The 12591-nt window shown below is 41.5% G+C and overlaps 29 non-coding genes across 29 annotated transcripts; all 29 read right to left on the bottom strand.

Annotated features, from left to right (window-relative positions):
- Positions 1-351: 351 nt before the first annotated feature.
- Trnaa-cgc (transfer RNA alanine (anticodon CGC)) lies at positions 352-423 on the bottom strand. Its single transcript has one exon. It is a non-coding gene; the product is annotated as a tRNA-Ala (tRNA).
- A 183-nt stretch (positions 424-606) lies between these two features.
- On the bottom strand, positions 607-678 carry Trnaa-ugc (transfer RNA alanine (anticodon UGC)). The gene has a single exon. It is a non-coding gene; the product is annotated as a tRNA-Ala (tRNA).
- A 397-nt stretch (positions 679-1075) lies between these two features.
- On the bottom strand, positions 1076-1147 carry Trnae-cuc (transfer RNA glutamic acid (anticodon CUC)). Its single transcript has one exon. It is a non-coding gene; the product is annotated as a tRNA-Glu (tRNA).
- Positions 1148-1671: 524 nt separating this feature from the next.
- On the bottom strand, positions 1672-1743 carry Trnaa-cgc (transfer RNA alanine (anticodon CGC)). Its single transcript has one exon. It is a non-coding gene; the product is annotated as a tRNA-Ala (tRNA).
- Positions 1744-1926: 183 nt separating this feature from the next.
- On the bottom strand, positions 1927-1998 carry Trnaa-ugc (transfer RNA alanine (anticodon UGC)). Its single transcript has one exon. It is a non-coding gene; the product is annotated as a tRNA-Ala (tRNA).
- Positions 1999-2395: 397 nt separating this feature from the next.
- Positions 2396-2467, bottom strand: Trnae-cuc (transfer RNA glutamic acid (anticodon CUC)). Its single transcript has one exon. It is a non-coding gene; the product is annotated as a tRNA-Glu (tRNA).
- Positions 2468-2991: 524 nt separating this feature from the next.
- Trnaa-cgc (transfer RNA alanine (anticodon CGC)) lies at positions 2992-3063 on the bottom strand. Its single transcript has one exon. It is a non-coding gene; the product is annotated as a tRNA-Ala (tRNA).
- A 183-nt stretch (positions 3064-3246) lies between these two features.
- On the bottom strand, positions 3247-3318 carry Trnaa-ugc (transfer RNA alanine (anticodon UGC)). The gene has a single exon. It is a non-coding gene; the product is annotated as a tRNA-Ala (tRNA).
- A 397-nt stretch (positions 3319-3715) lies between these two features.
- Positions 3716-3787, bottom strand: Trnae-cuc (transfer RNA glutamic acid (anticodon CUC)). Its single transcript has one exon. It is a non-coding gene; the product is annotated as a tRNA-Glu (tRNA).
- A 524-nt stretch (positions 3788-4311) lies between these two features.
- Positions 4312-4383, bottom strand: Trnaa-cgc (transfer RNA alanine (anticodon CGC)). Its single transcript has one exon. It is a non-coding gene; the product is annotated as a tRNA-Ala (tRNA).
- Positions 4384-4566: 183 nt separating this feature from the next.
- On the bottom strand, positions 4567-4638 carry Trnaa-ugc (transfer RNA alanine (anticodon UGC)). The gene has a single exon. It is a non-coding gene; the product is annotated as a tRNA-Ala (tRNA).
- A 397-nt stretch (positions 4639-5035) lies between these two features.
- Positions 5036-5107, bottom strand: Trnae-cuc (transfer RNA glutamic acid (anticodon CUC)). Its single transcript has one exon. It is a non-coding gene; the product is annotated as a tRNA-Glu (tRNA).
- A 524-nt stretch (positions 5108-5631) lies between these two features.
- Positions 5632-5703, bottom strand: Trnaa-cgc (transfer RNA alanine (anticodon CGC)). Its single transcript has one exon. It is a non-coding gene; the product is annotated as a tRNA-Ala (tRNA).
- A 183-nt stretch (positions 5704-5886) lies between these two features.
- On the bottom strand, positions 5887-5958 carry Trnaa-ugc (transfer RNA alanine (anticodon UGC)). Its single transcript has one exon. It is a non-coding gene; the product is annotated as a tRNA-Ala (tRNA).
- Positions 5959-6355: 397 nt separating this feature from the next.
- On the bottom strand, positions 6356-6427 carry Trnae-cuc (transfer RNA glutamic acid (anticodon CUC)). Its single transcript has one exon. It is a non-coding gene; the product is annotated as a tRNA-Glu (tRNA).
- A 524-nt stretch (positions 6428-6951) lies between these two features.
- On the bottom strand, positions 6952-7023 carry Trnaa-cgc (transfer RNA alanine (anticodon CGC)). Its single transcript has one exon. It is a non-coding gene; the product is annotated as a tRNA-Ala (tRNA).
- A 183-nt stretch (positions 7024-7206) lies between these two features.
- Positions 7207-7278, bottom strand: Trnaa-ugc (transfer RNA alanine (anticodon UGC)). Its single transcript has one exon. It is a non-coding gene; the product is annotated as a tRNA-Ala (tRNA).
- Positions 7279-7675: 397 nt separating this feature from the next.
- On the bottom strand, positions 7676-7747 carry Trnae-cuc (transfer RNA glutamic acid (anticodon CUC)). Its single transcript has one exon. It is a non-coding gene; the product is annotated as a tRNA-Glu (tRNA).
- A 524-nt stretch (positions 7748-8271) lies between these two features.
- On the bottom strand, positions 8272-8343 carry Trnaa-cgc (transfer RNA alanine (anticodon CGC)). Its single transcript has one exon. It is a non-coding gene; the product is annotated as a tRNA-Ala (tRNA).
- A 183-nt stretch (positions 8344-8526) lies between these two features.
- Trnaa-ugc (transfer RNA alanine (anticodon UGC)) lies at positions 8527-8598 on the bottom strand. The gene has a single exon. It is a non-coding gene; the product is annotated as a tRNA-Ala (tRNA).
- A 397-nt stretch (positions 8599-8995) lies between these two features.
- Trnae-cuc (transfer RNA glutamic acid (anticodon CUC)) lies at positions 8996-9067 on the bottom strand. Its single transcript has one exon. It is a non-coding gene; the product is annotated as a tRNA-Glu (tRNA).
- Positions 9068-9591: 524 nt separating this feature from the next.
- Positions 9592-9663, bottom strand: Trnaa-cgc (transfer RNA alanine (anticodon CGC)). Its single transcript has one exon. It is a non-coding gene; the product is annotated as a tRNA-Ala (tRNA).
- A 183-nt stretch (positions 9664-9846) lies between these two features.
- Positions 9847-9918, bottom strand: Trnaa-ugc (transfer RNA alanine (anticodon UGC)). The gene has a single exon. It is a non-coding gene; the product is annotated as a tRNA-Ala (tRNA).
- Positions 9919-10315: 397 nt separating this feature from the next.
- Trnae-cuc (transfer RNA glutamic acid (anticodon CUC)) lies at positions 10316-10387 on the bottom strand. The gene has a single exon. It is a non-coding gene; the product is annotated as a tRNA-Glu (tRNA).
- A 524-nt stretch (positions 10388-10911) lies between these two features.
- On the bottom strand, positions 10912-10983 carry Trnaa-cgc (transfer RNA alanine (anticodon CGC)). The gene has a single exon. It is a non-coding gene; the product is annotated as a tRNA-Ala (tRNA).
- Positions 10984-11166: 183 nt separating this feature from the next.
- Positions 11167-11238, bottom strand: Trnaa-ugc (transfer RNA alanine (anticodon UGC)). Its single transcript has one exon. It is a non-coding gene; the product is annotated as a tRNA-Ala (tRNA).
- Positions 11239-11635: 397 nt separating this feature from the next.
- Trnae-cuc (transfer RNA glutamic acid (anticodon CUC)) lies at positions 11636-11707 on the bottom strand. Its single transcript has one exon. It is a non-coding gene; the product is annotated as a tRNA-Glu (tRNA).
- Positions 11708-12231: 524 nt separating this feature from the next.
- On the bottom strand, positions 12232-12303 carry Trnaa-cgc (transfer RNA alanine (anticodon CGC)). The gene has a single exon. It is a non-coding gene; the product is annotated as a tRNA-Ala (tRNA).
- Positions 12304-12486: 183 nt separating this feature from the next.
- Positions 12487-12558, bottom strand: Trnaa-ugc (transfer RNA alanine (anticodon UGC)). The gene has a single exon. It is a non-coding gene; the product is annotated as a tRNA-Ala (tRNA).
- Between the last annotated feature and the right edge of the window lie 33 nt (positions 12559-12591).

Raw genomic sequence — 12591 nt, 5'->3', positions numbered from 1 at the left:
CGACGCTACTCTATAAAACGCATTGTTTCAGGCTGGAATCATTTACTTTAACATTCGATTTGTTCTGACTCACGATAAGTTATAATCCACATAAAATTGTGACACAAGTAAACCCTGTCGGGGAAAGGGAGTGTGGTATTAATTCGGCTTTGCCTGAAATGTTTGAGCGTGCATTTGAGACATGCCTTTTAAGAAGAGTGATTTTGAAGTTTTAAGTCATCTGTGCCGAGTGCGCTGTCCAAACAGCACTTATATTTCGTTGCGCTTTTATGATTTTCAGGGCAAAGCAGCATTGTGTAGGCGAGATTACTTTGATTTCTCGATGCCGCTTTTGTCTGCGGCCAAAAAATATGGAGATGCCGGGGATCGAACCCGGGGCCTTTCACATGCGAAGCGAACGCTCTACCACTGAGCTACATCCCCGTCCCTGGATTTTCATCAATATTTCCTTTTTCAATTCCGCCTTTTACCGCAGGACAAGTGTTCATGTAGGTGTCCTAAGAGAGGTCGGAGATGCTCTCTTATGTTTTACTGTGCATTTTCACTTGACCGTGCACGAAAGACATAGTTTAATTGGACTCAATTACATTGACAAAAAATTAGGAGTGGAGATGCCGGGGATCGAACCCGGGGCCTTTCACATGCAAAGCGAACGCTCTACCACTGAGCTACATCCCCTTCACAAAGATAGAACATTAAATTTAAGTAGTGTATTTTCATACCATGTATATACATGCCACTCTGATTACTAAAATAGTCTTGCATCAAAAACGAAATGGCTATCTTTATCATGTTTATGTCTCTAACAGATGTATTGGGATTGAAATTTGTTGAGCAAGTACATTTGTAATTCATTTTCATGTACTGAACCTCAATCAGTCGGCCGCGTTATATATTGAGCTGAAGAAAGACATATATAAAGTATCGGTTGTAAAAGGAAATCATATAGTATATATATGCACGATAGGACAAACATATACCGTTTCTTTCATTGACCACGTACACATAACAGTTGTTTGAAGCATATACCGTTATTAATATCAATATCGATCCGGAGAAAAGGCGCAAAAATATCTTCCCAGACGGGGAATCGAACCCCGGCCGCCGCGGTGAGAGCGCGGAATCCTAACCACTAGACTACCTGGGACTTACTCATAGTGGGGTAACTTAACACATATAAAGAGCAACAATAACAGCAATCATGCCTTTTTGTACGTTACAACGTCACTGGGAATGTCGACTGGCGTTAGATAGACAATAGAATGCCAATAACTTAAGACTGCAAAAGGCAGCGAAATCACCGCGAATAGTGGCGACTGTCGACGCTACTCTATAAAACGCATTGTTTCAGGCTGGAATCATTTACTTTAACATTCGATTTGTTCTGACTCACGATAAGTTATAATCCACATAAAATTGTGACACAAGTAAACCCTGTCGGGGAAAGGGAGTGTGGTATTAATTCGGCTTTGCCTGAAATGTTTGAGCGTGCATTTGAGACATGCCTTTTAAGAAGAGTGATTTTGAAGTTTTAAGTCATCTGTGCCGAGTGCGCTGTCCAAACAGCACTTATATTTCGTTGCGCTTTTATGATTTTCAGGGCAAAGCAGCATTGTGTAGGCGAGATTACTTTGATTTCTCGATGCCGCTTTTGTCTGCGGCCAAAAAATATGGAGATGCCGGGGATCGAACCCGGGGCCTTTCACATGCGAAGCGAACGCTCTACCACTGAGCTACATCCCCGTCCCTGGATTTTCATCAATATTTCCTTTTTCAATTCCGCCTTTTACCGCAGGACAAGTGTTCATGTAGGTGTCCTAAGAGAGGTCGGAGATGCTCTCTTATGTTTTACTGTGCATTTTCACTTGACCGTGCACGAAAGACATAGTTTAATTGGACTCAATTACATTGACAAAAAATTAGGAGTGGAGATGCCGGGGATCGAACCCGGGGCCTTTCACATGCAAAGCGAATGCTCTACCACTGAGCTACATCCCCTTCACAAAGATAGAACATTAAATTTAAGTAGTGTATTTTCATACCATGTATATACATGCCACTCTGATTACTAAAATAGTCTTGCATCAAAAACGAAATGGCTATCTTTATCATGTTTATGTCTCTAACAGATGTATTGGGATTGAAATTTGTTGAGCAAGTACATTTGTAATTCATTTTCATGTACTGAACCTCAATCAGTCGGCCGCGTTATATATTGAGCTGAAGAAAGACATATATAAAGTATCGGTTGTAAAAGGAAATCATATAGTATATATATGCACGATAGGACAAACATATACCGTTTCTTTCATTGACCACGTACACATAACAGTTGTTTGAAGCATATACCGTTATTAATATCAATATCGATCCGGAGAAAAGGCGCAAAAATATCTTCCCAGACGGGGAATCGAACCCCGGCCGCCGCGGTGAGAGCGCGGAATCCTAACCACTAGACTACCTGGGACTTACTCATAGTGGGGTAACTTAACACATATAAAGAGCAACAATAACAGCAATCATGCCTTTTTGTACGTTACAACGTCACTGGGAATGTCGACTGGCGTTAGATAGACAATAGAATGCCAATAACTTAAGACTGCAAAAGGCAGCGAAATCACCGCGAATAGTGGCGACTGTCGACGCTACTCTATAAAACGCATTGTTTCAGGCTGGAATCATTTACTTTAACATTCGATTTGTTCTGACTCACGATAAGTTATAATCCACATAAAATTGTGACACAAGTAAACCCTGTCGGGGAAAGGGAGTGTGGTATTAATTCGGCTTTGCCTGAAATGTTTGAGCGTGCATTTGAGACATGCCTTTTAAGAAGAGTGATTTTGAAGTTTTAAGTCATCTGTGCCGAGTGCGCTGTCCAAACAGCACTTATATTTCGTTGCGCTTTTATGATTTTCAGGGCAAAGCAGCATTGTGTAGGCGAGATTACTTTGATTTCTCGATGCCGCTTTTGTCTGCGGCCAAAAAATATGGAGATGCCGGGGATCGAACCCGGGGCCTTTCACATGCGAAGCGAACGCTCTACCACTGAGCTACATCCCCGTCCCTGGATTTTCATCAATATTTCCTTTTTCAATTCCGCCTTTTACCGCAGGACAAGTGTTCATGTAGGTGTCCTAAGAGAGGTCGGAGATGCTCTCTTATGTTTTACTGTGCATTTTCACTTGACCGTGCACGAAAGACATAGTTTAATTGGACTCAATTACATTGACAAAAAATTAGGAGTGGAGATGCCGGGGATCGAACCCGGGGCCTTTCACATGCAAAGCGAACGCTCTACCACTGAGCTACATCCCCTTCACAAAGATAGAACATTAAATTTAAGTAGTGTATTTTCATACCATGTATATACATGCCACTCTGATTACTAAAATAGTCTTGCATCAAAAACGAAATGGCTATCTTTATCATGTTTATGTCTCTAACAGATGTATTGGGATTGAAATTTGTTGAGCAAGTACATTTGTAATTCATTTTCATGTACTGAACCTCAATCAGTCGGCCGCGTTATATATTGAGCTGAAGAAAGACATATATAAAGTATCGGTTGTAAAAGGAAATCATATAGTATATATATGCACGATAGGACAAACATATACCGTTTCTTTCATTGACCACGTACACATAACAGTTGTTTGAAGCATATACCGTTATTAATATCAATATCGATCCGGAGAAAAGGCGCAAAAATATCTTCCCAGACGGGGAATCGAACCCCGGCCGCCGCGGTGAGAGCGCGGAATCCTAACCACTAGACTACCTGGGACTTACTCATAGTGGGGTAACTTAACACATATAAAGAGCAACAATAACAGCAATCATGCCTTTTTGTACGTTACAACGTCACTGGGAATGTCGACTGGCGTTAGATAGACAATAGAATGCCAATAACTTAAGACTGCAAAAGGCAGCGAAATCACCGCGAATAGTGGCGACTGTCGACGCTACTCTATAAAACGCATTGTTTCAGGCTGGAATCATTTACTTTAACATTCGATTTGTTCTGACTCACGATAAGTTATAATCCACATAAAATTGTGACACAAGTAAACCCTGTCGGGGAAAGGGAGTGTGGTATTAATTCGGCTTTGCCTGAAATGTTTGAGCGTGCATTTGAGACATGCCTTTTAAGAAGAGTGATTTTGAAGTTTTAAGTCATCTGTGCCGAGTGCGCTGTCCAAACAGCACTTATATTTCGTTGCGCTTTTATGATTTTCAGGGCAAAGCAGCATTGTGTAGGCGAGATTACTTTGATTTCTCGATGCCGCTTTTGTCTGCGGCCAAAAAATATGGAGATGCCGGGGATCGAACCCGGGGCCTTTCACATGCGAAGCGAACGCTCTACCACTGAGCTACATCCCCGTCCCTGGATTTTCATCAATATTTCCTTTTTCAATTCCGCCTTTTACCGCAGGACAAGTGTTCATGTAGGTGTCCTAAGAGAGGTCGGAGATGCTCTCTTATGTTTTACTGTGCATTTTCACTTGACCGTGCACGAAAGACATAGTTTAATTGGACTCAATTACATTGACAAAAAATTAGGAGTGGAGATGCCGGGGATCGAACCCGGGGCCTTTCACATGCAAAGCGAACGCTCTACCACTGAGCTACATCCCCTTCACAAAGATAGAACATTAAATTTAAGTAGTGTATTTTCATACCATGTATATACATGCCACTCTGATTACTAAAATAGTCTTGCATCAAAAACGAAATGGCTATCTTTATCATGTTTATGTCTCTAACAGATGTATTGGGATTGAAATTTGTTGAGCAAGTACATTTGTAATTCATTTTCATGTACTGAACCTCAATCAGTCGGCCGCGTTATATATTGAGCTGAAGAAAGACATATATAAAGTATCGGTTGTAAAAGGAAATCATATAGTATATATATGCACGATAGGACAAACATATACCGTTTCTTTCATTGACCACGTACACATAACAGTTGTTTGAAGCATATACCGTTATTAATATCAATATCGATCCGGAGAAAAGGCGCAAAAATATCTTCCCAGACGGGGAATCGAACCCCGGCCGCCGCGGTGAGAGCGCGGAATCCTAACCACTAGACTACCTGGGACTTACTCATAGTGGGGTAACTTAACACATATAAAGAGCAACAATAACAGCAATCATGCCTTTTTGTACGTTACAACGTCACTGGGAATGTCGACTGGCGTTAGATAGACAATAGAATGCCAATAACTTAAGACTGCAAAAGGCAGCGAAATCACCGCGAATAGTGGCGACTGTCGACGCTACTCTATAAAACGCATTGTTTCAGGCTGGAATCATTTACTTTAACATTCGATTTGTTCTGACTCACGATAAGTTATAATCCACATAAAATTGTGACACAAGTAAACCCTGTCGGGGAAAGGGAGTGTGGTATTAATTCGGCTTTGCCTGAAATGTTTGAGCGTGCATTTGAGACATGCCTTTTAAGAAGAGTGATTTTGAAGTTTTAAGTCATCTGTGCCGAGTGCGCTGTCCAAACAGCACTTATATTTCGTTGCGCTTTTATGATTTTCAGGGCAAAGCAGCATTGTGTAGGCGAGATTACTTTGATTTCTCGATGCCGCTTTTGTCTGCGGCCAAAAAATATGGAGATGCCGGGGATCGAACCCGGGGCCTTTCACATGCGAAGCGAACGCTCTACCACTGAGCTACATCCCCGTCCCTGGATTTTCATCAATATTTCCTTTTTCAATTCCGCCTTTTACCGCAGGACAAGTGTTCATGTAGGTGTCCTAAGAGAGGTCGGAGATGCTCTCTTATGTTTTACTGTGCATTTTCACTTGACCGTGCACGAAAGACATAGTTTAATTGGACTCAATTACATTGACAAAAAATTAGGAGTGGAGATGCCGGGGATCGAACCCGGGGCCTTTCACATGCAAAGCGAACGCTCTACCACTGAGCTACATCCCCTTCACAAAGATAGAACATTAAATTTAAGTAGTGTATTTTCATACCATGTATATACATGCCACTCTGATTACTAAAATAGTCTTGCATCAAAAACGAAATGGCTATCTTTATCATGTTTATGTCTCTAACAGATGTATTGGGATTGAAATTTGTTGAGCAAGTACATTTGTAATTCATTTTCATGTACTGAACCTCAATCAGTCGGCCGCGTTATATATTGAGCTGAAGAAAGACATATATAAAGTATCGGTTGTAAAAGGAAATCATATAGTATATATATGCACGATAGGACAAACATATACCGTTTCTTTCATTGACCACGTACACATAACAGTTGTTTGAAGCATATACCGTTATTAATATCAATATCGATCCGGAGAAAAGGCGCAAAAATATCTTCCCAGACGGGGAATCGAACCCCGGCCGCCGCGGTGAGAGCGCGGAATCCTAACCACTAGACTACCTGGGACTTACTCATAGTGGGGTAACTTAACACATATAAAGAGCAACAATAACAGCAATCATGCCTTTTTGTACGTTACAACGTCACTGGGAATGTCGACTGGCGTTAGATAGACAATAGAATGCCAATAACTTAAGACTGCAAAAGGCAGCGAAATCACCGCGAATAGTGGCGACTGTCGACGCTACTCTATAAAACGCATTGTTTCAGGCTGGAATCATTTACTTTAACATTCGATTTGTTCTGACTCACGATAAGTTATAATCCACATAAAATTGTGACACAAGTAAACCCTGTCGGGGAAAGGGAGTGTGGTATTAATTCGGCTTTGCCTGAAATGTTTGAGCGTGCATTTGAGACATGCCTTTTAAGAAGAGTGATTTTGAAGTTTTAAGTCATCTGTGCCGAGTGCGCTGTCCAAACAGCACTTATATTTCGTTGCGCTTTTATGATTTTCAGGGCAAAGCAGCATTGTGTAGGCGAGATTACTTTGATTTCTCGATGCCGCTTTTGTCTGCGGCCAAAAAATATGGAGATGCCGGGGATCGAACCCGGGGCCTTTCACATGCGAAGCGAACGCTCTACCACTGAGCTACATCCCCGTCCCTGGATTTTCATCAATATTTCCTTTTTCAATTCCGCCTTTTACCGCAGGACAAGTGTTCATGTAGGTGTCCTAAGAGAGGTCGGAGATGCTCTCTTATGTTTTACTGTGCATTTTCACTTGACCGTGCACGAAAGACATAGTTTAATTGGACTCAATTACATTGACAAAAAATTAGGAGTGGAGATGCCGGGGATCGAACCCGGGGCCTTTCACATGCAAAGCGAACGCTCTACCACTGAGCTACATCCCCTTCACAAAGATAGAACATTAAATTTAAGTAGTGTATTTTCATACCATGTATATACATGCCACTCTGATTACTAAAATAGTCTTGCATCAAAAACGAAATGGCTATCTTTATCATGTTTATGTCTCTAACAGATGTATTGGGATTGAAATTTGTTGAGCAAGTACATTTGTAATTCATTTTCATGTACTGAACCTCAATCAGTCGGCCGCGTTATATATTGAGCTGAAGAAAGACATATATAAAGTATCGGTTGTAAAAGGAAATCATATAGTATATATATGCACGATAGGACAAACATATACCGTTTCTTTCATTGACCACGTACACATAACAGTTGTTTGAAGCATATACCGTTATTAATATCAATATCGATCCGGAGAAAAGGCGCAAAAATATCTTCCCAGACGGGGAATCGAACCCCGGCCGCCGCGGTGAGAGCGCGGAATCCTAACCACTAGACTACCTGGGACTTACTCATAGTGGGGTAACTTAACACATATAAAGAGCAACAATAACAGCAATCATGCCTTTTTGTACGTTACAACGTCACTGGGAATGTCGACTGGCGTTAGATAGACAATAGAATGCCAATAACTTAAGACTGCAAAAGGCAGCGAAATCACCGCGAATAGTGGCGACTGTCGACGCTACTCTATAAAACGCATTGTTTCAGGCTGGAATCATTTACTTTAACATTCGATTTGTTCTGACTCACGATAAGTTATAATCCACATAAAATTGTGACACAAGTAAACCCTGTCGGGGAAAGGGAGTGTGGTATTAATTCGGCTTTGCCTGAAATGTTTGAGCGTGCATTTGAGACATGCCTTTTAAGAAGAGTGATTTTGAAGTTTTAAGTCATCTGTGCCGAGTGCGCTGTCCAAACAGCACTTATATTTCGTTGCGCTTTTATGATTTTCAGGGCAAAGCAGCATTGTGTAGGCGAGATTACTTTGATTTCTCGATGCCGCTTTTGTCTGCGGCCAAAAAATATGGAGATGCCGGGGATCGAACCCGGGGCCTTTCACATGCGAAGCGAACGCTCTACCACTGAGCTACATCCCCGTCCCTGGATTTTCATCAATATTTCCTTTTTCAATTCCGCCTTTTACCGCAGGACAAGTGTTCATGTAGGTGTCCTAAGAGAGGTCGGAGATGCTCTCTTATGTTTTACTGTGCATTTTCACTTGACCGTGCACGAAAGACATAGTTTAATTGGACTCAATTACATTGACAAAAAATTAGGAGTGGAGATGCCGGGGATCGAACCCGGGGCCTTTCACATGCAAAGCGAACGCTCTACCACTGAGCTACATCCCCTTCACAAAGATAGAACATTAAATTTAAGTAGTGTATTTTCATACCATGTATATACATGCCACTCTGATTACTAAAATAGTCTTGCATCAAAAACGAAATGGCTATCTTTATCATGTTTATGTCTCTAACAGATGTATTGGGATTGAAATTTGTTGAGCAAGTACATTTGTAATTCATTTTCATGTACTGAACCTCAATCAGTCGGCCGCGTTATATATTGAGCTGAAGAAAGACATATATAAAGTATCGGTTGTAAAAGGAAATCATATAGTATATATATGCACGATAGGACAAACATATACCGTTTCTTTCATTGACCACGTACACATAACAGTTGTTTGAAGCATATACCGTTATTAATATCAATATCGATCCGGAGAAAAGGCGCAAAAATATCTTCCCAGACGGGGAATCGAACCCCGGCCGCCGCGGTGAGAGCGCGGAATCCTAACCACTAGACTACCTGGGACTTACTCATAGTGGGGTAACTTAACACATATAAAGAGCAACAATAACAGCAATCATGCCTTTTTGTACGTTACAACGTCACTGGGAATGTCGACTGGCGTTAGATAGACAATAGAATGCCAATAACTTAAGACTGCAAAAGGCAGCGAAATCACCGCGAATAGTGGCGACTGTCGACGCTACTCTATAAAACGCATTGTTTCAGGCTGGAATCATTTACTTTAACATTCGATTTGTTCTGACTCACGATAAGTTATAATCCACATAAAATTGTGACACAAGTAAACCCTGTCGGGGAAAGGGAGTGTGGTATTAATTCGGCTTTGCCTGAAATGTTTGAGCGTGCATTTGAGACATGCCTTTTAAGAAGAGTGATTTTGAAGTTTTAAGTCATCTGTGCCGAGTGCGCTGTCCAAACAGCACTTATATTTCGTTGCGCTTTTATGATTTTCAGGGCAAAGCAGCATTGTGTAGGCGAGATTACTTTGATTTCTCGATGCCGCTTTTGTCTGCGGCCAAAAAATATGGAGATGCCGGGGATCGAACCCGGGGCCTTTCACATGCGAAGCGAACGCTCTACCACTGAGCTACATCCCCGTCCCTGGATTTTCATCAATATTTCCTTTTTCAATTCCGCCTTTTACCGCAGGACAAGTGTTCATGTAGGTGTCCTAAGAGAGGTCGGAGATGCTCTCTTATGTTTTACTGTGCATTTTCACTTGACCGTGCACGAAAGACATAGTTTAATTGGACTCAATTACATTGACAAAAAATTAGGAGTGGAGATGCCGGGGATCGAACCCGGGGCCTTTCACATGCAAAGCGAACGCTCTACCACTGAGCTACATCCCCTTCACAAAGATAGAACATTAAATTTAAGTAGTGTATTTTCATACCATGTATATACATGCCACTCTGATTACTAAAATAGTCTTGCATCAAAAACGAAATGGCTATCTTTATCATGTTTATGTCTCTAACAGATGTATTGGGATTGAAATTTGTTGAGCAAGTACATTTGTAATTCATTTTCATGTACTGAACCTCAATCAGTCGGCCGCGTTATATATTGAGCTGAAGAAAGACATATATAAAGTATCGGTTGTAAAAGGAAATCATATAGTATATATATGCACGATAGGACAAACATATACCGTTTCTTTCATTGACCACGTACACATAACAGTTGTTTGAAGCATATACCGTTATTAATATCAATATCGATCCGGAGAAAAGGCGCAAAAATATCTTCCCAGACGGGGAATCGAACCCCGGCCGCCGCGGTGAGAGCGCGGAATCCTAACCACTAGACTACCTGGGACTTACTCATAGTGGGGTAACTTAACACATATAAAGAGCAACAATAACAGCAATCATGCCTTTTTGTACGTTACAACGTCACTGGGAATGTCGACTGGCGTTAGATAGACAATAGAATGCCAATAACTTAAGACTGCAAAAGGCAGCGAAATCACCGCGAATAGTGGCGACTGTCGACGCTACTCTATAAAACGCATTGTTTCAGGCTGGAATCATTTACTTTAACATTCGATTTGTTCTGACTCACGATAAGTTATAATCCACATAAAATTGTGACACAAGTAAACCCTGTCGGGGAAAGGGAGTGTGGTATTAATTCGGCTTTGCCTGAAATGTTTGAGCGTGCATTTGAGACATGCCTTTTAAGAAGAGTGATTTTGAAGTTTTAAGTCATCTGTGCCGAGTGCGCTGTCCAAACAGCACTTATATTTCGTTGCGCTTTTATGATTTTCAGGGCAAAGCAGCATTGTGTAGGCGAGATTACTTTGATTTCTCGATGCCGCTTTTGTCTGCGGCCAAAAAATATGGAGATGCCGGGGATCGAACCCGGGGCCTTTCACATGCGAAGCGAACGCTCTACCACTGAGCTACATCCCCGTCCCTGGATTTTCATCAATATTTCCTTTTTCAATTCCGCCTTTTACCGCAGGACAAGTGTTCATGTAGGTGTCCTAAGAGAGGTCGGAGATGCTCTCTTATGTTTTACTGTGCATTTTCACTTGACCGTGCACGAAAGACATAGTTTAATTGGACTCAATTACATTGACAAAAAATTAGGAGTGGAGATGCCGGGGATCGAACCCGGGGCCTTTCACATGCAAAGCGAACGCTCTACCACTGAGCTACATCCCCTTCACAAAGATAGAACATTAAATTTAAGTAGTGTATTTTCATACCATGTATATACATGCCACTCTGATTACTAAAATAGTCTTGCATCAAAAACGAAATGGCTATCTTTATCATGTTTATGTCTCTAACAGATGTATTGGGATTGAAATTTGTTGAGCAAGTACATTTGTAATTCATTTTCATGTACTGAACCTCAATCAGTCGGCCGCGTTATATATTGAGCTGAAGAAAGACATATATAAAGTATCGGTTGTAAAAGGAAATCATATAGTATATATATGCACGATAGGACAAACATATACCGTTTCTTTCATTGACCACGTACACATAACAGTTGTTTGAAGCATATACCGTTATTAATATCAATATCGATCCGGAGAAAAGGCGCAAAAATATCTTCCCAGACGGGGAATCGAACCCCGGCCGCCGCGGTGAGAGCGCGGAATCCTAACCACTAGACTACCTGGGACTTACTCATAGTGGGGTAACTTAACACATATAAAGAGCAACAATAACAGCAATCATGCCTTTTTGTACGTTACAACGTCACTGGGAATGTCGACTGGCGTTAGATAGACAATAGAATGCCAATAACTTAAGACTGCAAAAGGCAGCGAAATCACCGCGAATAGTGGCGACTGTCGACGCTACTCTATAAAACGCATTGTTTCAGGCTGGAATCATTTACTTTAACATTCGATTTGTTCTGACTCACGATAAGTTATAATCCACATAAAATTGTGACACAAGTAAACCCTGTCGGGGAAAGGGAGTGTGGTATTAATTCGGCTTTGCCTGAAATGTTTGAGCGTGCATTTGAGACATGCCTTTTAAGAAGAGTGATTTTGAAGTTTTAAGTCATCTGTGCCGAGTGCGCTGTCCAAACAGCACTTATATTTCGTTGCGCTTTTATGATTTTCAGGGCAAAGCAGCATTGTGTAGGCGAGATTACTTTGATTTCTCGATGCCGCTTTTGTCTGCGGCCAAAAAATATGGAGATGCCGGGGATCGAACCCGGGGCCTTTCACATGCGAAGCGAACGCTCTACCACTGAGCTACATCCCCGTCCCTGGATTTTCATCAATATTTCCTTTTTCAATTCCGCCTTTTACCGCAGGACAAGTGTTCATGTAGGTGTCCTAAGAGAGGTCGGAGATGCTCTCTTATGTTTTACTGTGCATTTTCACTTGACCGTGCACGAAAGACATAGTTTAATTGGACTCAATTACATTGACAAAAAATTAGGAGTGGAGATGCCGGGGATCGAACCCGGGGCCTTTCACATGCAAAGCGAACGCTCTACCACTGAGCTACATCCCCTTCACAAAGATAGAACATTAAATTTAAGTAGTG

Source organism: Mytilus trossulus, unplaced genomic scaffold, assembly GCF_036588685.1.
Source record: "Mytilus trossulus isolate FHL-02 unplaced genomic scaffold, PNRI_Mtr1.1.1.hap1 h1tg000428l__unscaffolded, whole genome shotgun sequence".
Taxonomy (NCBI): domain Eukaryota; kingdom Metazoa; phylum Mollusca; class Bivalvia; order Mytilida; family Mytilidae; genus Mytilus; species Mytilus trossulus.
Note: the sequence above shows the minus strand (reverse complement) of the source record. Positions and strands in the feature narration are given on the sequence as shown.